The sequence below is a fragment of the Castor canadensis genome, chromosome 13, assembly GCF_047511655.1.
Source record: "Castor canadensis chromosome 13, mCasCan1.hap1v2, whole genome shotgun sequence".
Taxonomy (NCBI): Eukaryota; Metazoa; Chordata; class Mammalia; order Rodentia; family Castoridae; genus Castor; species Castor canadensis.
Window position 1 is genome coordinate 23,601,709 of NC_133398.1, and position 21,582 is coordinate 23,623,290.

The window sequence follows — 21,582 nt, forward strand, 5'->3', positions numbered from 1 at the left end:
ATGTTTTTGGCAACTTTGTCAAAAATAAGGTGGGCATAGCTGTGTGGATTCATATCTGGGTCCTCTATTCTGTTCCACTGGTCTTCATGTCTGTTTTTGTGCCAGTACCATGCTGTTTTTATTGCTATTGCTTTGTACTATTGTTTGAATTTGGGTATTGTGATACCTCCAGCATTGCTCTTTTTGCTGAGTATTGCCTTGGCTATTTGCAGTGTCTTATGTTTCCAAATGAACTTTAGGGTAGATTTTTCAATCTCTGTGATGAATGTCATTAGGATTTTGATGGGAATTGCTTTAAACATGTAGATTGCTTTTGGTAGTATAGCCATTTTTATTATGTTGATTCTACCAATCCATGAGCACAGGAGATCTCTCCACCTTCTGTAGTCTTCCTCGATCTCTTCAGGGGTTTGTAGATGAACATATTTTTATATCCTCTAATCATTTTAGTAGGTGCACGACAGTCCAGTCAATGTACTAATATTAACTTAAACAACTCTTACTGACAGCTTTTTAATGTAATATGTAGCATATTCATACCTACACTATTAAAAATTAGCTTAAGGACTTAAATTTATCTATATTTTATTCTGCTTTCTATGTGAATTGTCTGAGGTGATTTGGGGTCATGTGAATTGGTCTGCTCACCTATTCTCCTTCCTTCTAATGCCCTTCCTTACACTGCAGAGACTGGAAAGCTAAAACTTGCATTGCCCACATATCTGTGCAACCACCCAGATGTTGTGATTTGGGTTTGTTGATTGAATAAGGACAATGTGGAGAGAGCGTGAAATGGCATCCATGCCAGCACGGTTTCAGATCTGGCAACAATAGAAGCAGCTTAGCAATTTGACACTATTTCTCCTAGCCCAGAATTGCCTTATGACTTTGAAAGTCATTCCTGGAAGTGCTATAGTCTCTCTCCCCACTTCCTACTAGGTCTCTTAACAAATCTGTAAATCATTTAGTACCATGCTGTAAATGCCTTTCTGTTTAAACTAGCGAAAAAAAAGATAGATTTTTCTAATTCAATGTAACAGAAAGGTAATATTTCTAACTTTATTTTTCCCGAGTATAAATCACTAATCTATATTCTCCCCACTGATTTGAAATGTAGCCTGTATCAGAGGCCAAATACTTACATATATGTGTATATAATACATATATTTAGTATTTTTAATTGATGTTTTTCTTACTTATTCTACTGTCATGTCACACTCCTTTGATCACTGTCACTTTATGATAACTTTTAACATGTGTTTGGATAAGTGCCCTCCTATTCAACTTATCAACCCAGTTTTACGAATCTCAGAGGCTTTTCTGCCAGATAAACACTTCTGTCATGTTCTAAATATATCTTGGTTGAGTTTTAGCTCAATTCAGGAGATAAGTTACATTTTATAGTATTAATAGTCCCAACTCCAAACACATCTTTCCATTTAAACAGTCATTATTTTCATAAATATAATTTAGAATGTTTTATCATTATTGTTATTTATGTACATCTTACACACTTATTTTTATGCTAGTTATTTGATATTTTGTAACTTTTTGTGATTTTTGAGTGTTATAACCCACAGTGTATATATAGTGTTATCTTATCTAGAATATGCTAAATTATCATGTTTCTTTTTAACCAGTTACTCCCTAATGTGTTAATAATTTTCATAACTTAGTTTCTCATGGATTACCAGAGCAATCAGTTTTATCTGCAAAATGATCATTTCTTCCTTTCTTATACTTATGCCTTATCTCCTTATATGAATTTATAATTAATATAATGTTATTGATCAAATATCTCTTTGATGGATCAGCTTTGAACATCAGTGGAGTCATGAGAAGAGGGCATTCTTATGGGTTGGACAGTTTCTTTGAAACCTAAAGTGTTTCTACAATATTCCATTCTTCTTTGACAGTGATAGGGCAATGCACACTGACCCACCCTTCTGTCTATTCATTCAAAGATTCCTTGAGTTAGCATGAGCTTACTATTCCATATTTAGCCACAGAATGATCTCATCATTTTCCCAATGGAAGATAACCCAAATTTATTTCAATAGGAGCCCCTGTTCCCTGAGTCCAGATATCTTCCTGACATCAATCCTTCCTGTGGCAAATTTATAATATGCAAAATCTATTTCTGAGTCCACCAGCCATTGGAATAGAACAGTGAATTTGTAAAGATTTGAAAGAATGGAAATATTCAGGGTTAGTAAGAGTGAAGGATCCTATAGTGGGGTTAATGAATCCATGAGCTTTCTGGAGAACAACTTTGCAATCTTTATAATATGCATATGCTATGTTAATAAAAATTCTTTAGTCACAAGTAACAGGAAGGAGCATGAGTTGACTTAAAGAAAAAGAATTGGGTTTATTATAATAGGGCAGGAGTACTAGTGATGCTCCAAGGGCAGAGCTATTGCAGGACCTTAAAATAGTATCTGAACCAGGATATGAGAGGTGTGAAGAACTCATTCCCTGAATTCTTATCTCTGCTCTGTGTTCCTTTTTTATCTTCTTTGATCTGTATCGGCCTAGTGTTCTTACCTATTGTGGTGGTGGAACTTGGTTCTCTAACACAACGTGACTTCTATTACCTAGCATACATTCTTCTATGTCCTTGAGCTCACATGGTCATTGGTCTTGGAGTTTAGGCTCCCTATATGACTGCTAGGTATTAGAGAGACAGAAAATAAAAGGGGATGTTTGGTAAAAGGATGTCCTAAATGCTACACATTGTTTTCATGTTTTGGGTAATAACAAGCTCATCCAGAATACTTTGTCTCCATGTTTTGAGTAATGCTATGACCCATTTTGGCCATGTTTTGGGTAATAGATGTACCCTAAACCCATTGTCTCCATGCTTAAAAACTTAGCAAAATGGTTAGGGGTTGCTAGGTGATGTGACCACATGTCTAGATGGGGGTTCAAGATGGATAAGTATCCCAGATAAGAGTCACTGTTTTGAGTCTTTTTTACTTTATGGTCCTATTTTGATCATAGGAGATACTTTTCTTTCCCTTTTTATTTCTCCCTACTGGCTTTGCATTAAGTTATACCTGGCATTTATAACTAAATAAAATGCCTAAAACTATTACTTCAGTATGGAGATAAGTTACCCTTAAAATTTTTCTATTATACATTGATTCCCAACATAAATTACTAACTGCCTCTGTATTTAGGGTAAGTGTGACAAAGAAGATTTGTATTAATGTGGGGTCTACTCAAAAGAGAATTAGTCCTTGTTCATTCTGATTTGGGTCTGTCATTCTCTGCCCTAGAATAATAAGGACACAAGCCAGCTGCGTCTCTCATTTCAGTTTTCTTGGCTAATAACTGAAATGACTCAGCTTGGGATTTTATAAAATACTGAGTCAACCCAAACTAAGGAATAAAGTGTAGCACTTAAATTCAGTAAACTGGATCATCACAGGCTCCTTCCTACCCCTTTCTATATATGTATATCCATGTGTGACCCCATTGTTAGTTCTCTGTTGCTATTACTAAGTTATTGGTGAGATCTTGAACCTAGAGTAATCACTCCTAGGTGGGTCTTCCCTGAACAATATGCCCTATGGAAAGTCCCATGATAATTACTTGTTGGTTTTAGACAAGACAAAATTATTTCACAGAATTGCCTGATTTGTAGTCTTTTTGCTATAACTATATGATTTCAACATCTTTTCCCACTTTCCTGCCTTTTGGGGGGTTATTTTTTGCTATCTGTGAAATGTGGAGAGGTCAGAGTTCTCTCTGTTCTATAATATTAATGGTTCTAGAAGAAAAATGCCATATAAAAATTACTGGAGCTCTGATGGGAGAGGGTTTAGAAACTTCTCTGGTTTTACATGAGGGAAAGAGTATCTTGTAAATTGGATGATTGCTGAAAGACTTGTCCCATTAATCAGAAAGGCTTTTTTCTGTGATCACTTTCTATTTACCAATATTTAGCTTCTTCTTGGCAGCAGGAGGTAGAGTTAAAAGCTGTGCTCTTCTATCCTTTCTGGGACAATGCTGCTGTTTTTCTAAAAATGATAAACTTCATTAATTGGTGTCCAACCTATTTATATGATTTTAATGTCATACCTTTCCATGAACTGATATATTAAATATTAACATGGATGGGGAGAGGTCTTTCAAATACATAAAACAAGATACTTACTAAAGTGATAATAATTTAAGTTTAAGCACATTGGAAGTAACTGGATATAACAATCTGAAGTCATTAAAATGTTTCCCATTCATTTCTGAGTATTTTTTTCCAAAAGACTGTTTCTAGTTATCCTTGTTTGCTCACTTCAGGGGGATTTAGAGAAAGAAACATCTTCTCTTTTAAAATGTACAGTGATTAGTAGGCTTTCTCCCTTTACCAACCAAGCAAGTAAAGTTTTATAGTGTTGGTTACTTTGGTTCTTAGAGAATTTACCATTGTGATTTTGGATGGAAAATTAATTGCTTTATGCTTTCAACTAGCATTCTTCCCCATAGCCTGAAAATTTTAATTTTTTGTTTGCTTTGCTTTGGAAAACTATTCGGAACACACACTCTCCTAGTCTTCTTATGTGTGTGTCAGCAGCCGGTTCCTAGCCAAACCTTGAATCATTTCACTGAGTGCTGCCAGGGCCTTTTCTGTGTGATTTCCCTCCTCCCTTCCCCATTTCTGGAGACTTCTATTCCTCCTGAATGCCCCTGTCTGGGAAAGATTATCTTGGCAAAGAAGGGGACATTGGGAAATAAGAGAGGGTAGCTTTTCTGCTGCCAAGCAGAAGTAGTGCCTCGCTGACCTCAGAGAAGTGTGGGTGGGAACATTGGGAAGCTCAGAGCGCCTGTCAGTCTTTGAGCAGTGTAAGTGATCTCATTCCTTTCCTTAAATGACTTCAGTCCCACAAAGCAAAGAGAGCTTAACATCCAATCTGATCAATCCTTCTTTTACATCGTGTTGGGTACACTGACACGAGAGCCAACAGTAGTAAGGCATGATTTGGGAGCACCACAGTGATGCTATGGAGTACTCAAAAATGAGTGAGATCTCAGGCTCACAACTGCTTCAGGCAAGTTGCCTATCCTGCACTGCAGGTATGTAGCCAGGGATTGTCCAATAACACAAAATGCTATTTTAATTGTCCCCAGCAGTGAGTTTAAGATTCAGGGAGGACCAGCAATTCTTTCAATCTTTCTCCTTGAAGTTTTGGTGGGAGGCTTTCTCCCTCTTTTCTGGCTTAGAGAAATGAAAAACACTTCTTGACATATGCACAATGTTGTAAATGGATCTTGACACAGTCATAATAGCATGTTCCTTTATTTAAGATTTATCTCTGGATTGAATTTCATTTGACCATTGAATCATGCAAGGTATATAATTACAATCTGTATAACTTAAAATATTTTGAGTTGTTTTGAAATCTGTTAATTTCAATTAACAAGTATCTATGAAAGAAGTAAAGAAAGCATGTTAGACCATTAGGGATGAATGCATATGTGCATCGTAATACTGCCATGGGCAATCTTGCATCCTGAGTATTTTTCAATGTTTATGCTATTTCCAATTAAACTACTTTATTTCAATTGAATAATTTTTATTTTATTTTTGTCTGAAAGTAGGAGCTAGAGATTTTAGGATGAAGTCACAATGCTTGGACCTGGTCTCTGGTTGTACACACTGGTATGTGACCAGTCATTATACCTCAGTGATCACAGTCAAAGAGACACAGAAAAATCTTCTGCCATAGGGACCAGAAAGGATCCAGGGACACTGCATGTCATCATGAATTCTCTTTCTTTTTTATCATGAGTTTGGGTGATGGATCCTTCACCACTTGTTCAGATCCCATCCTGAAAGACAAAGGATGGGCCCATCCATTTGAGAATCTGAGTGTCACAGGATTTTGTATGAAGTGATTGAGTTCTAAGGGGACTATTTAAATAATGCTACTGAACCAAGTTTACAGTGGCAAACTAAAGGTAGGTTTCCTCTCTACACAGCAGGTAAGACTGCTAGAGGAGGCAAGAAAAAACTGCATTTACTGTACTCTCTCTGACTGTGAATATATCTGGGACTTGATAGTCTGTATTAAATGACCTATTTGTCTAGCCTGGGAAACAAGTACGTTCATATTTCTCAATTTTCCTTTTACTAATTCAAACTCCTACACATTCTTCTTCTTGCATTCTCTCAGTTGTCCAAGGACTCCAGCCAAAAGGGGCCAGCTTTGCTTCAGTGTTCTAGAAGATACAGGGAACTGGAAGGAGGAATCACTCCATCAGTTTTGCTGCTGCAGCCTCTGCCCTCAACTGGGTCATAGTTGGAGACCTGTCAACTGTGTGGATGCTTGTCCACTGTTGCAGTCCTGTCTTTGGTAGTCCAAACCCATAGTTGTGCTTTGGAAAGGGTTTGGCCTAGCTAACCTTTTCTTGAGTCACTGGTCCCAAGGGGCTTCCCACTTCAGCCTCTTGCAGCTACAGAACCAGCTTTCCGGCCCAAATTTTACACCTGGTGCTGAGCTCGCATACCACCCCAAATTTCCTTTCTTGTAAGTTTTTGTTTGTTTGTTTGTTTGTTTGTTTTGTGGGAGCCAGGGGGCTTTGTCATTCTTTCTTGCTGGAAGAACTTTGCTAACCCAGGCCACTTCATTCTGGCAAGCTCTCCTTTGAATCTCAGGCAAAAGTTGAGTTTCCTTTAAGGAACTATTGGCTTCATGAAAGTCACACATCCTGCCTTCTGGGTGTATTGAAGTATTTGGGGGATTACCTTGACAAGTGACAAAATGTTTCTTCTTTGTCCTTCAGCCATAAGCTAATGATCTTGTATTATATTTGCTTCACTAAGCAGGGCCCTAAAAGTGATAGATTCTGTTTCTGCTGTTTGAAGTTCACCCCCAGAATACAGATACCATACAAGGAGTTTAAAACACGCTCCTTATAATGATTCAAGATGCATAATGAGGGCTGGCGGAGTGGCTCAAGTGGTAGAGCGCCTGCCAAGCAAGAGTGAGGCCCTGAGTTCAAACCCCAGAACCACAAAAAAATTAATTAATTTTTTAAAAATCTCTCAAGATGCGTAATGATGAGAACATGCTACATGACCATCTGTTGAGATATTATATTATGTTTCCTTTCGCTACTGGAAACTTAGAGAAATTTCAGATGATTTTCTCTCTGGAACCTGTTCCTAGGTTTAAGGTTTTTGTTTCTTTTGCTCCAGAAGTTGTGGCAGTGCCAAAAGCCAAGCTTTCTTCCAGGAACTTAGGGAAGTCTGAAAAAATTGGAGAGATTATGCTGAATATCCAGAAGAAAGGGTAGAGAAAGGAAAGTACCCTTTTTTTTAATTGTAGGTAAGAAAGTAGCAAGAAATAGAGAAGTTTCCTGAGGGTGAGAAGAAGACAGAGGTTTCTGGGTTCTAGTGGTGATGAAATACTCTGGGTGTCTCTGTTGCTATGGCAAGACTCCAAGGGTGAATGGATCCTCTGAACAACTAAAGAGACTGAAATGTAGGCACCTGAGTTCCTAATAGGACTCTATGGTGATTTAATAGGCCAAATGTGGTACAGAAATGGCTGAGGTTCCAAACACCAAGTGATTTCATAGACTTGAACAATGGGCAGCTCAGCGGTGGCTAGTGTTAGCTGAAACCTAGACTGTCCTTCTTAAAAAGTGTGCTCGGCTAAGACCCAAGGTCTTTTGCATTATCCACTCTGATACAGTTTAGAATGTCTCCCAAAGAGACTTATAAAAATGAAAATGCGTTTGTGCTTTGAATCAAGGGATCGTGATTGTGCCAACTACTGATTTTGTCATCTTTGAGGATTTTTTCTTGCTCATAAAATTATGCATTACTAACTTCCTGCTTTTCTATTTTTGAATACTCAAAAGATCTATATTTTCAGAGTGATAACACTTTCTCATTGCCTCAGAATAAAGTTTCAGAGAGGTCTTTTTGGATTGATGCCATGATCTTAGACAGCTCAGCTCTGAGCTCTTCACTTTCCCCTTACTCCTGTTTTGAGAGAGTTTTGGCAGTGAGATGCTCATGAGGGAAGGCCCTGTTCCCATTTGTTTTTGTTTATTCTACTATGGGAGGCTGGAATAGAATATTTCTCTACCTCATTTGCTTGTCTATCTTGGTCCTATACTTTTAAGACTTATTTTAGGAATCATCTTTCTCAGAATGACTTCCCTGACTCTGTGGCCTGGGTCAAGTTCCCTTTGCTATATGCTCTTGAACCAAACTATTCTATAGCACCTGATCTACCCTGTTGTTACAATTAAGCAAGTGTTTTCTCCAATAAAAATAAAATCTTGATTCTTCTAAAAAATAAATTCCACAGAAAATTCTGATGCAGGTCAAATTTATCCAGGGTGGAAATTCACAGAGGGATGCAAAATTGGATTTGAATGGTGATGTGGTTAGAAATGCAGATTTTGGAACCAGGTTGGATAGGATCGAATCTTGGGCCCTACTTACTATATGGCCTGGTGCAGGTTATTTAACTTCCTTATCAGCATATATCCCATAAGGTTGTGAAAAGTAAGTGACCTTATATATACAGTGCTCAGAATAGTGAATGCCACATAGGAACTAAATTATTATGTGAACTATTAAACATATTTATAATTATGTGTGTGTGCACGCATGCATGTGTGTGTTTAATTCTAGGACTCTTGAGAGTTCTTTGCTAGAATATGATGATGGGGAAGAGCTGGGCTCTGGACCACAGTCCTTCTCATTTTTTTTCCCATCCCTGGTTCTGCCCAACATATGTAGGGTCTTCTATGCACATTCATGTTCATTTTCTTCATAACAGTTGCCCTTTGGCCAATCCCTAATCTCAGCGTGCACACCTGCTGTAGAGTCTGCTCAGAAAAGAGCCTTTGCCGAGCTGGGGTTCTGGGGTTCCTGACATCGTAACATCATTTAAAAGAAAGGATATAGACACCAGGTAGACATGTCCTCTTGTTTCCTTGGGTATTTTATCCCACGGGGAAGATCCTGGCTGGGGAAAGACCTGAGTAAAATCTTCTTAATTCTAGTGCTCAAGTTAGGACCCCTCTTGCTGAAGCCTCAGGTTACTCCTGAGACTCTGAAGGGTGTCTTCATAACAAGTGAAATTCATTGGTGCCTGTTTTTAAATTACATTATGTAATGCCAAGCTTGGTGTTTTCCTTGCTGAGTAAAACCTTTTGTGATATTTATGAAATATCATCAAATATGCTTTGAGAACTTTCCCAAGTGTGAGGAAAAATGTAAAATTCTTGACAACAGAAAGACTTATGGTTTACCAATCTCTAACTGGGACACTTCCCCTTTTTCATTTCCAGCATGTAGAGGCATAACCCTCCAGAATGTTCTTCAGAGTTGGAGACAAACATCAATTTCTTTTTAAATGCTGAGAATACAGATTGCAACCATGAGAGAAATAAGGAAGGTACTGTATTTTGTAAATACTACAGGGATAGAAGATTGCCTCTTCGTGCTTTTCCTCCTCCTCTTCTTCTTCTTCCTTCTTCTTCTCCTCCATCATCTTTCCATGTCTGTTATGAACATTTGTTACCCTTTGAGGACTCCAAAAGCCTTGGAGAAATCCACACATTTCATTACTTCTAACTTTCTTATAACAAAGGCTTAATGGGCTAAATATGTACTATTGTTGAATGGAGTAGGGGGAGGAAGGTGAAATAGGAAGTTACCACCATCTCATTCCTTTTGTAGCCAAAGTTTGCAAAAATTGCTCCTTTCTCTGAAGTTCATCTGCTTCTCCAACAAGAAAATAAGGCAGGGAACTGGACCAGACAAAAAAAGCAATTTTGTTAGCACAATTTATGCTCTGCTAGCTGTGTTAAAAGAGGTCTTCTACATACAAGGCTACTGTGTCACTGTTCTTTAACAAGATGACTTCATCTATTAAAATAAGACAGATAACAAGGAATCTTTCTAAATCAAAAGGTTGGGAGCCAAGAAACTCAAGACTTTGAATTTAAGATGGTGACTTCAGTATATTTAATCCTTTATCTTCTTTGCCTGTTCCAATTTCCAATGGGATCAATCAAAACCCCTGGAAAGAGAGAACATTGGACCAGCAATTGGAACTACAGAAGGGTATAATGAAGATGTTGGAAAGCTTGAGGATTTTTTTTAGCAGGATAGAAGTAGGTGATTTGGATTTATGGCACATGAAAGAAGGCTGTCTAGGAAGCAGGTGGGAAAGACCTTCCTGCAGTATAATTCTTTAGAATTCACTCAGCCAGAACATCAAAGCTGAAGACAAGAGTGGTATACCAGATGCTTTGCGGTCCTTCCCAGAGCCTCTTGCCCAGGCCTGGAATCCCATCCCTCAGCTGCTGCAGGTTTTGGCTGCTAATAGCTTACACCCATTCCCTTTTGTAGAAGATTGGCCTTGAATGACAGGAGCTGTCCTATGTTGAGATGCCTGAGGTGTGACCTGCCTCCCCTACCTCTTTCACCTCACCTAGGGGCTCACATCTAAGACTCAACCAAAGCAGAAGTGTAACTAACTCTTCAGTGTTCATTGCCTCTGGGCAGGACAACCTCTGGATGCAAGTCGTACTCTAGACTTGGTCTGAGAGACCAAGTTGAGGTTACACTTCAACTGAAAGCACACTTTTACCTGGTTCCTTCACTACAAGCATGCCTCCCTCCCTGATTTGTTTCTTTAAGATCACTACATTTATCAATCACTTGCACAGAAATCCTCATCTTACCCTTGGCTTCTAGGTAACCAGACCTAAAACGGCATCCCAGGAATGGTCCTAGGAAGCATCCTCTAAGGATGAGATTCTGGAGTTGGATCAGTCACTGATGGCAGTGAGTATGCTGTCACTTGGAGTAAGTGAAATATCAACAGCCCTTGGTTTATTGCAGTAGTGTGATTACTAATAAATTTATTTGTGTTAAGCAGGAGGCAAGATATGCACTAATTTGTTTGATTACATCTTTATGGTATTCATTGCTTTATTTTGTATTCATGCTTTTTGTTTGTTCTCCATTAGAATTGAAACTTTACCAAATAAGAATCCTTGTATATTCTTTTCATTAACATTTCCCCAGAATCTGACAGTGCTTAGAATTTAGTAGCTAATAAGTAGTATTGGTCAAATGAATGAATCAAAAGTTATTGGATGGTTTCAAGGACAGAAACTGAAAGAAGTTTGGATTTGGGGAGTGATGATCAAAAAATGTACTGATATGGCCCAGATACTGGCAACAGAAAGATCACCATCTATAAGACCTAAGGACCCCTCCTACACCCTCTAGCATCTCAAGTGAATGTTTTCCACCTTGACTGTACCCGTTTCATTTCCTGTGCTCTGCTGTTTGTCAGCAGGACTCCCATCTGTTTTCCATCTTACAGAAATTTGTTCAGATCTCTAGTTCATTGAGACCCCAGGTGGCAGAGCAAGCACATGTGCTCTCACTGCATCTTGAACCCGAGGTCTACTTCAGCATTTAAAGTCCTGAAATAATTACTATTACCAGGTTAGGGCTTAAGGCTGCCATTTTGTCCACTGCTTTCTGTTTGTTCTTTTTTTTGTTTTATTTCTCTGTTTTTCCCATCTTTCTGTGAGTTACATGAATATTTTTTAGAATTTGATTTTAATGTACATATAGTGTTTTTTAGGTGTATCCTTCTGTATTGCTTTGGAAGTGGTGGTTCTATATTATATATGTATAATATATAATGTTTTATATACAGATATGTATATATATGTTACCAGTTCACATGGAATATAGACGTTACTTCCTTTAACCTCTCCTGATTAGAATACAATTGCCTGAAATAGTTCCTCACCACACATTTTGTGTCTGGGGAGGGAATGGAAGTCCAATCTCCCAAAGAGGACTTTTCTGACACCTTGGCTGTGTGGAGTTTGAGCCCCTCATTACAGCCCAACTGGGGAGAAGTCTAAGGCTCCTGATTAGAGCTTTGCTAGTGTGGGTGGTGGAGGAGTGGATTGCCTCCCCACCCCCCTCCCCACTCCCTTCCCTCTTCATGGTTTTTGGCTAGAGAGCAGCAATTTTTGTCTAAAAATTTTCTGACTTGCTAGGTTGCCCTTTTTGTGGTCCTTTAGCTAAAGATAGCAGGCTTCTATTGGGGCTTTTTTGGTACATGCCCATTGACCTTTCTGTGTTGCCAGCTCCACATCTGAGGTATTTAACACAAAAAGAAACCTAGAGAACTCACCAGTGTGTCATTCCTTGGGTCTTTTTCCTAGACAATCTGCCTTCTTGTTTTTGTTTTATATATGATGTTCAGAGCTTTTGTTGTCTTTAGGGGAGGAAGAAGGAAAAGCATATCTACTTCATCTCCCTGGAACAAGTCTGCTGAATAGATTTGTATAACTTTTCAGTGATGACCCAAATAAATATATTACCTCTTAAAAGAAACTAGAATTAGAATAATACAATGGAAACAGTTAAAGGCAACTGGAATCCACTAGATAAGAGACATAATGAATTAGAAACCTGATTAAGAAATTTACTTTGCCTCAGAAGAAAATGATATAAAACTAAAACAATGGGAGTTAAAGATCATGAATATGAAGTGATACCCAGAACATGCATTTTCCTGTAAGAGAAATTTTAAAAATAGACTTGAAAAGATATGGGAGTCAGAAGAGAAATGGTAGAATACACATGACAATTCACAAAAGGTCAAAATCCAAAAATTGATAAGACATTGGAAAACCCAATATTAATAACCAGGGATTTAACAAGAAGTCTTTAGCTAAATTTATGCTTTCACATTCCTTTGCAAAACTGATCTCATGATTGGACATTGAGTTTGTCAGCTATAGGAACGTGGATAAAGTTGTTTTCCCTAAAATAGCAGAAGCTTATTATTTTAAATTATCTGAAATACTATGCTTGCTAAGTCATGTCTTGGTCTTTGCCTTCTTGTTAGAAATGGAATTTACTTGTCGGTCTTTGCCCTCTTAGGCTCACTCCTCTGCCATTCCTTCTCTCATCTTTGGTTACTTTATTACTCATTGATATATCACTTCTGAGAGCAGCTTGGGGAGTGGGCAGAAGTCAGGGTGGTTCCTTTGTCAAAGAAACCTGAACAGAGCAGTGTGAATAGAATGATCCTGAATCTCCTGAGAAGGTGATTTCTGAGTCACAAAGCAACTTAAATGAGTGAAGATAAAATGAATACATGACACTCATGTACTTTCTTATGATCCCTAAACATAATTCAGTGTGATAATTTAAAAAGTCAAGAAGCAAAAGTGGAGTTGACCTTAAATCGTGTTTAATCCATACTTGAGTAAAGCATTAATTGAAATAAGAAAGAGTAACATACTAACTGTGATTGCTTTAAAAAATTCAGAAAACAGTGTCATGTCAACACTTCTAATTTTAATCACAGCTCTAAAATAGTCAAGAACACACCCCAGAAAATGATAGTGTATACCTAAGTCTGGTCTTTTCTGTGGTTAACATCTTTCTGACATAACCTTGGTGCAGGTGGTTCCCCTTCTTAAAGGCAAAATTTCTAAGTATGGTGTATACTTTCTAGAGTTGGCCAGTTGCATAATTATAGGTATGAAGACGTAGTTTGTAAGAAAAACTATCCTTGTTGCATCTCTTAGAAGTTTTTAATTAAGAGAAGTCCTGTAAGGAAGACATACAAATGTTTAGAAGTCATTTAGTTATTTTCTTTCACTTTTCTTATATTAACGACATATCTTTCAGAAGGCAAGACAAACATCCGGATACATGTATGTCTTTGTTTACAATAATAAGAAATGTTTTGGTAAAGTCTTCTGATTTTTATTCAGACTGTCACACCTCTGGGTCTTTCCTATTGATGTAGATTTTGACCTTAATGACTTAGTACCAAAGGTCACAAGTGAGTAGTGCATGATTTCCATGATGATGTAGCAACTTGAAATACTCTTGCTATAAAGACTTGAATATACAAGAACAGGGTTACATCTTCCTCACAATAAGGACAACTTTGGTTAAAATGGTGGAATGAACACAATATCAAGTTCTTCCCTCCCAAATACTCATAGAGTGACACATAGACAAAAACAAGCATGCCACAAGTCAGGGAGAGTTAATGGGTAAATGCAACCCATTTGCAGCTGGGGATTTTTGCCAACTGTAATGGGAATGGTGAGGGTAATGGAAATTGTTGATATAGATACAATCTCACTCTTGAGAATAAGTGCACAAATCAGCAGCCCCAGGACACTGCAATATCCATCCACTTGAAGAGGCCCTCAAACTTCCTGCATGGAAAGCACCACCAAGCTGAAGAAACAGTCTTCAACTTTGCTTCTGGATCAAGCACAGAAACAGAGCAGAGCCTGGCCCTGTGTGCGGAGGCAGGAGGAGGGGAGAATTTGAAGTTCTCACCCACAATAGGTAGGTAGAGATGTTTGAGGTGAAATAAAAGCTTCAGCACATAGGTGATAATTATACCAGATGAGATCACTGGGGGTGAGTACAGATAAAAGAAAAGTCATGCAAGGAATGAGCTACGGGATGTACCAACTTTAAGCAGTGAGAGAAAGAGGAAGGAAAGAAGGAACCAACAACGAAGACTAAAGAGGATGAACAAGTAATTCCTAAGCTGCTTCAACTGCTCTAAAGAGACTTCTTGATCAAGAGAGTGGACTGAATCTTTCCTTTCCTCCCAATAACTTATTGGAATGATAGTAATTATACAGGAACAAAAACCAACCCCTATATTATGCCATGCCATGCCATACCATACCATACCATACCATACCATACTATACTATACTAGTTGGAAAGCAGAAACTATCTTAATGCTGTTATCCACTGACAATGTAGAGCACAGGAAACGGACTGTGGGTGCAGTATCCACAAGCCAGGTGTCAGTAGAGGTGAGAAATGATTTCACAAGTATAAAGGCCGTATTCTCTAAGCCAGGGGATATAGGCAGCAGGAATTGCCAATCAAGAGGGTCAACTAGAGGACTGGTAAACAGGAGGACAAAGGACTGGAGACCACAAACTGTGCTCTCAATAAAGATTAGAAGATTTGCCTGAGAAGGGTCTTTTGTATGGATGTTGAATCTAGGTGGGGAGGACAGCATAGAATATGGAGGCAATATCAGACTGTCTTGGAGAATGGGAACAGTGAGGGCATAATAGCTCCCTTTGGGCATAAAATATACTAAAGATTCACATCCTCAAGGTAGAGTTTTCCATCACTTTGGCAGTTTGGTAGGAGGGTTCTGCCTATACCATCGCCATTGACCACATGGGCACGATCCACGGGCAGCCAGTCAGTTGAGAAGAGGCATGCTGGGTATACCAACAAAACTGCAAAGGAACCCCACTTTTGCTATAGATGTCAATCAAAGCAGCTCTTCATTTGTAATTACATATGGTAAGCCAAAGTTCACTAGATGTGTGGAAAATGAAAGCAGGAAAAGAAGGGAGGCAGAAGAAAGAGAAGGAAAAAAAAAAAGCAATGCAAGGAACAGAAGATAATGTAAAAATTCCATGACATTTACAATGCCATTCTACCCATAAGATAGAAACAATGAAGAGAATCATATATTAAAACTGGAATGAGGTTAGCATGGCCCCTGTGCAAGAATGACAGGCAAGTTTGTGAATCATTTTATAGTTTTTTTAAAAAAAGAATCAATATATATAGAAGTATATGATCACATTAACTTATAGGTCTAGATTCCACATATGAGGAAAATATATAGTCTTTGATTTTTTGATCCTGGCTTACTTTGTTTAACATGAAGTTCTCCAGATCCATCCATTTACCTGCAAACAACATAATTTCATTCTTCTTTATGGGTGAATAAAACTTTCTCTCTCTCTCTTTCTCTCACTCTGTGTGTGTGTGTGTGTGTGTGTGTGTGTGTGTGTGAGTGTGTATATCACATTTTCTTAACGCATTCATCAGTTATTGGACATCTGGGCTGCTTCCAAAGCTTGGCTATTGTAAATAGTGTTGCAATAAACGTGGGTATGCAAGTGACTTTATCATATCCTGGAGTACATTCTTTCAGATATATACCTAGGAGTGGTACCACAGGATCATACAGTAGGTCTATTTTTAGTTTTTTGAGGGACCTGCATGTTGCTTTCCATAGCAGTTGCACTAATTTACATTACTACCAACAGTGTAGAAGTGTTTCTTTTTCCCAGCATTCTCATCAGCATTTGGTTTGTTTGTGTTGTGATAGCCATTCTGGCTGGGGTGAGGTGTAATCTCAATGTAGTTTTGATTTGCATTTGATTTGATTTTGATTTGCTCAAGGATGTTGAGCAGCTCTTCATATGTTTATTGGTCATTTGTACTTCTTCTTTTGAGAACTGTGTGTTCAGTTCATTTGCTCATTTATCCAGTGGGTTTTTGATTCTTTGAAAGGTTTTTTGAGTTCTCTGTATATTCTGGTTATTATGGGATCAGAGAGAGAACAAAATTGTATTAGTGAGTCCATCTGAGAGGGCTACAGGAGGCAGGAGAGATAAGGGAAATGTTAGAGAATGAAAAATATTGAAACAACATATATATATATATATATATATGAATATAATATAATGCACTACATATACAGTAAGCTGTTGAATATTAGGGGAGCATGGTGATAGAGAATGAGTAAATGACAGGGAGAGGAGAAGGTTAATTTGACTAAAGCACAATACATATAGACTTGAAGTACCAAGGTGAAACCCCCTTGCACCATCAATATACACTTAACCTGTTGAAACTATTCCAGGAATTGGGGGAAGAGGGGTAAAAGAGGATGATGGAGGGAGTGAATTCAGCTATGATATAATGTAAGAACTTTTATAAATGTCACAGTATACCTCCAAAGCAACAATAATCCATAAAGAAAGAAAGAAAATAGAAGAATGAAAAAAAAAAAAGGACAGGAGGGAAAAGTAAGTCTTTTTCTGGGGATGGATGCCAGTGGGAGAGAGGAGGGCACAAGGAAAGGAGGGATAAAGGTGGACGTGGTGGGAGTATTTTGTATCCATATATGAAAATAGAAGAATGAAACCTCTTGAAATTGTTCTAAGAAGTGGGGATAGGGGAAGAAGGAGAAGGATGGAGGGGTTAAATCCAACTAAGATATATTGTAAGGACATTTGTAAATATCACAATGTATCTTCCTGTACAACTATTATATGCAAATAAAATTATTTGCAAAAAGAAATATATTAGCTGGGTGCCAGTGGCTCACACCTGTAATCCTAGCTACTCAGGAGGCAGAGATCAGGAAGCCAGCATGGGCAAATAGTTCGTGAGACACTATCTTAAAAAAACTTTCACAAAAATAGGGCTGGTGGAGTGGCTCAAGGTGAAGGCAAAGAGTTCATGCCCTAGTACCTCAACCTGCCTACAAGCACAAGGCCCTGAGTTTAACCCCCAACTACTACTACTACTACTAATTAATAATAATAATAATAATAATAATAATGATAATAAAATAAGTAATAAAAATAACATTATTTGTTTAGCAAAATGGATAAATATTTATATGATCACATAATTATAGGTTTCTTCTTTTGATTCTTATCATGCTTAGAATCAACCTAGTGTCAAAACACTCAAATCTTAATTTGTTAAAGAAAAATATGCAAAGGTTAATAGATCCTGACAGTATACAAATAGGTAGATAGCTGACTAATGTTGAGAATAGAAGAAGTGATGGAGGAATATTTGGAAGCTCTAAACTTATCTTACACAGCCCAGAATCAATGGGTAACCTGCGTTTACATATATACTTATGAAAGTTATGATAAACAATATAACTGATAATCAGAAGTTAACTGATATCTCAGGAAATGAGTAGGGGGTTTGAATAAAAGTGCTCTAAACTCCCTTTTTATAAAGGGAGATGATACATACCTTTTTCTTCTTTTTTTTTCCTTTTGATGGTGCTGGGAATTGAATCCAGGGCTTGTGCATGCCAGGCAAGCCCTCTACCAACTGATCTATGCCCCCAGCCCTTTTGTTTTTATTTTGTTTTTGAGACAGGGTCTTGATACTACCTTTGCCTAGATTGGCCTCAAATTCATACTCCTGCATCCACCTCCTGAGTAGCTTGGATTACAGATTCATATCTTTTAAATTTGATCAATTTAGAGAGAAGCATGTGTATGTTAGAATTGCAGGGACAATTACTGAAGAACTAAAACTAGAAATGGTAATTGATTAGCACTTAGGCTGCGACCAGAGATGAACTGGAGGAAGGGAACTTTTGTTTTTCCATTTGTAGCCTTCTTAGGAACTTTATATAAGCCTCATATTGCTTCTACAAATAAACAATTATTTTAATACATACTAGACAGATTAGTCTATTTTCTTTTGTTAACCAAATGCCTGAGGCTGACTGCTTTATAAGGAGATTTCGTTCACTCACAACTCATAGATAAAGGCTTCAAACAGCTTGGCCCTGGCCCATTGACCAGAAGAAAGGGAGCTGGGTGCTTGCAGAATGGGCCACTTGGATGGGGTGCCCTCACTTTATAATAACTCCTCTTGTGAGACATAACTCACTCCAGGAAATGAGCATTAATCTCTTATGAGGGTGATGCTCCCAAGGATCGAATCACTTTCTTTAAATGCCACCTCTTAAAGGTTTCACTATTTCTCAACACTGCCACACTGGGGACCAAGCTTCCAGCACATGACTCTTTGGGAGACATATCAAATCATGGCCATGCCATAACAATAACTAAAATCATTCAGAAAAATCTCTTAAGTTTATGAAGTTTTAATAGTGCTGATGCAAAACTCTAACAGAGACAAAAATGATAAACTTTAATTTTACCAACTTACAAATATAGATGCAAATAAGCGTTAATAAATAAAATTTGGAAGTTACATATAAAATTAATGTGACACACTCAAATAGAGTTTATTCCTAGAACACAATGATGTATCAGTATTAGGAAATCAATTCACACAATTGCATGTATTAACATATCAATTAGGGAAAATAATTTGAGTAGAGTGAAATTTCAGCATTCTTTCTTGATTAATAAAAATTTATATTAAAAGACACATGGAACTCCAGTGCATACATTATATATTTAACATGACAGTAGTGGTTGAAACATGTATGTCAAAATCTAATGCTTTAATATATAAAGTGCTTTTACAAAGCAATAAGAAAGGTACATCCAATAGAAAAATAACAATAGGAGACAAGCCACAAGTCATTTGTCCCCAAAATATTGAAAAGTGTTTAATAATCAGTATTTAAAGAAATGTAAGTGTAAGCTACAAAATTGAAAATTTAAGCTATTGTATTAGCAATGATTAAAATGTTAATATATTTAGTATTGGTGAGGTTGAAAGAAATGGCTGGAAGAGGTAAATACATTGACAAAATAATTCAGAAAGACAATTTTCAATATATTGGAAGCATTAAAAGTACAGGTACCCTTCAATACACATATTTCATTTCTAGGAATTTTACCTAAAGAAATCATTTAAGAAAAATACCCACAAAATTTTGTAATGAGGATTATCAAAACATTACATTTTATAGTGAAAAAGAGAAATAAATCAAATGTTCAAGAATAGACTACTAGTCATACAAATTATGAGAAACTCATATAGAAGAATATTATTCAAGCATTAAAAGTGATGTTGCATAGGAATACTTGTTGATCTGGAAGATGGTTAAGATATAGTAAATGATGAAAGCAAAGTTTGAAGCAATATAACAGTATGATTTTATTGTTGCTTAAAATTATCATCTATCTATCTATCTGTCTATCTGTTCTATCTATCTATCTATCTATCTATCTATCTATCTATCTATCTATCTATCTATCTATCTGTTCTATCCTACCTAAAAAAGTCTAGAAAATACTTTTTACAGTGTTAATAATTACCATATGTTGCTTTTCTCTTTTATTATAGCTTAGTATTATTGTGAGTTATTATTATTGTATATATTGCTTATTATTTTTTCTTTTCAAAAGTAAGTTACTGCTTTTACAAGAAAAAGAAAATGTGATTTTAAGGCAAAATATGAATGTATTTTCCCTCTTGTATAAAGCATGACCAAAGTGTAATATGCTTTTTAAAAAACAAGTCTTACATTTCAATTAGAAAATGAGCACAAGTCTACGACTACACACCCTAAATGCTCCCGATCTCATCTGATCACAGAAGCTAAGCAGGGTTGAGCCTGGTTATACTTGGATGGAAAAAAATGAACACAATAGGAAAATGGGCTATAGGCAGTTATCAAAATAAAAACTATAAATGATCTAAGAACAAGAAAAATGCAACCTCACTAGTAATTTGAAAATAATTAAAATTAGATTGTCTCTTTCTATAACCAAATAGACAAAAGGTTTGTTTAAAAAGTATTAGCTGTGTATGATAGCTAACGTTTAGGGATATTACATCTCTTACACAATACAGAGATGGAAACAGTATTTCTAGAGACTATGACAGTACTCAGGCATGTGGACCAGACATTTCCTTTCTCAGAATTCCCAGAGAGAGAGATATTTACTGGGCTGGGGAGTGTGGGTTAATTGGTAGAATGCCTCCCTAGCAAGTGTGAGTCCCTGAGTTCAAAGCCCAGTATTACCAAAAGATAGAGGAGAGAGAGAGAGAGAGAGAGAGAGAGAGAGAGAGAGGAGATCAAGCTGTGGTCATGTCCAAATGTGGATGATCATTATAATAATATTATGTAAAAATTAGGAAAAAAATCCAAATGTTCAAAAATATGAGCTTGATTTAGTTACAGTATATTCATACAATAGAATATTACTTAGAAATAAAATTGAATGTACAGAAGAATAATATTTAATGACATGTAACAGGTTCATAGTAGACTGCAAAGTGAAAAGAAATTACTTTTTTCTGCTCCATGACAATAGCAGAGAATGTGTTGTTGGTGTCATGTGCAAAATGACCTGGTACTCTTGCTTTATTTGATATCTGACTACTTAAAAAGAACTTTCTGGTGCCTTTCTGATGTTGTCCTGGCACCTGGTAACAATGGCACCTTGTCTTTCTCTCACCTCCTTTTTTGAATTTATATGATGATGTTACCATGGGAAGAATATTTTCAAAAGAAGGCAATATAGAACATTAGTGGGCACAATAAGGAAGCAAGTTAGCAATCTGTAACCTGAAAATGCAATTAAACTCATGAAAAATAAACATGCCACCTATTGAATGTTTCAATTGAATTGGCAGTGCTAAAACTTTTTGCTGTTCGTTAAAAAAAACTTTGATAGGAAATTAAACACATGAAGGGTATAGTGTGTTGTGTAGGCTTTGAAACTCCATGCAAATTACAACTCACTTCCCTTTACAGCTGTTACTCCATTATGTAAGGAAGCACTACAATATGGTGGTTGAAGAGTTGTCTTATTTGGTCATAAACTGGGATCTACTGGTCTGTGCCAGTTACAAAATCTCTCTGTGCCAGTCTCCACGCTTAAAATATTGTTGTAAAGATAGTTCCAACACCAAAGGATGTTGTGACATTTACATCAATATATTTAAAGGCCTTAGAATACACATGGTAAACTTTCAATAAACACTATCTGACGTAATAATTTTTATTATTACTCTTATTATAT

The 21,582-nt window shown here is 37.0% G+C and overlaps 1 long non-coding RNA gene and 1 pseudogene across 1 annotated transcript in view; both read left to right on the top strand.

The window, feature by feature from the left end:
• Positions 1-21,582, top strand: part of LOC141415387 (uncharacterized) — a 44,450-nt gene that overhangs the window by 12,267 nt on the left and 10,601 nt on the right. The window contains exons 2-3 of the long non-coding RNA XR_012440347.1: positions 9,316-9,422; positions 10,730-10,819. This is a non-coding gene — a long non-coding RNA (uncharacterized lncRNA). The remainder of the gene's footprint in view (positions 1-9,315; positions 9,423-10,729; positions 10,820-21,582) is intronic.
• On the top strand, positions 15,530-15,626 carry LOC141415945 (U6 spliceosomal RNA; annotated as a pseudogene).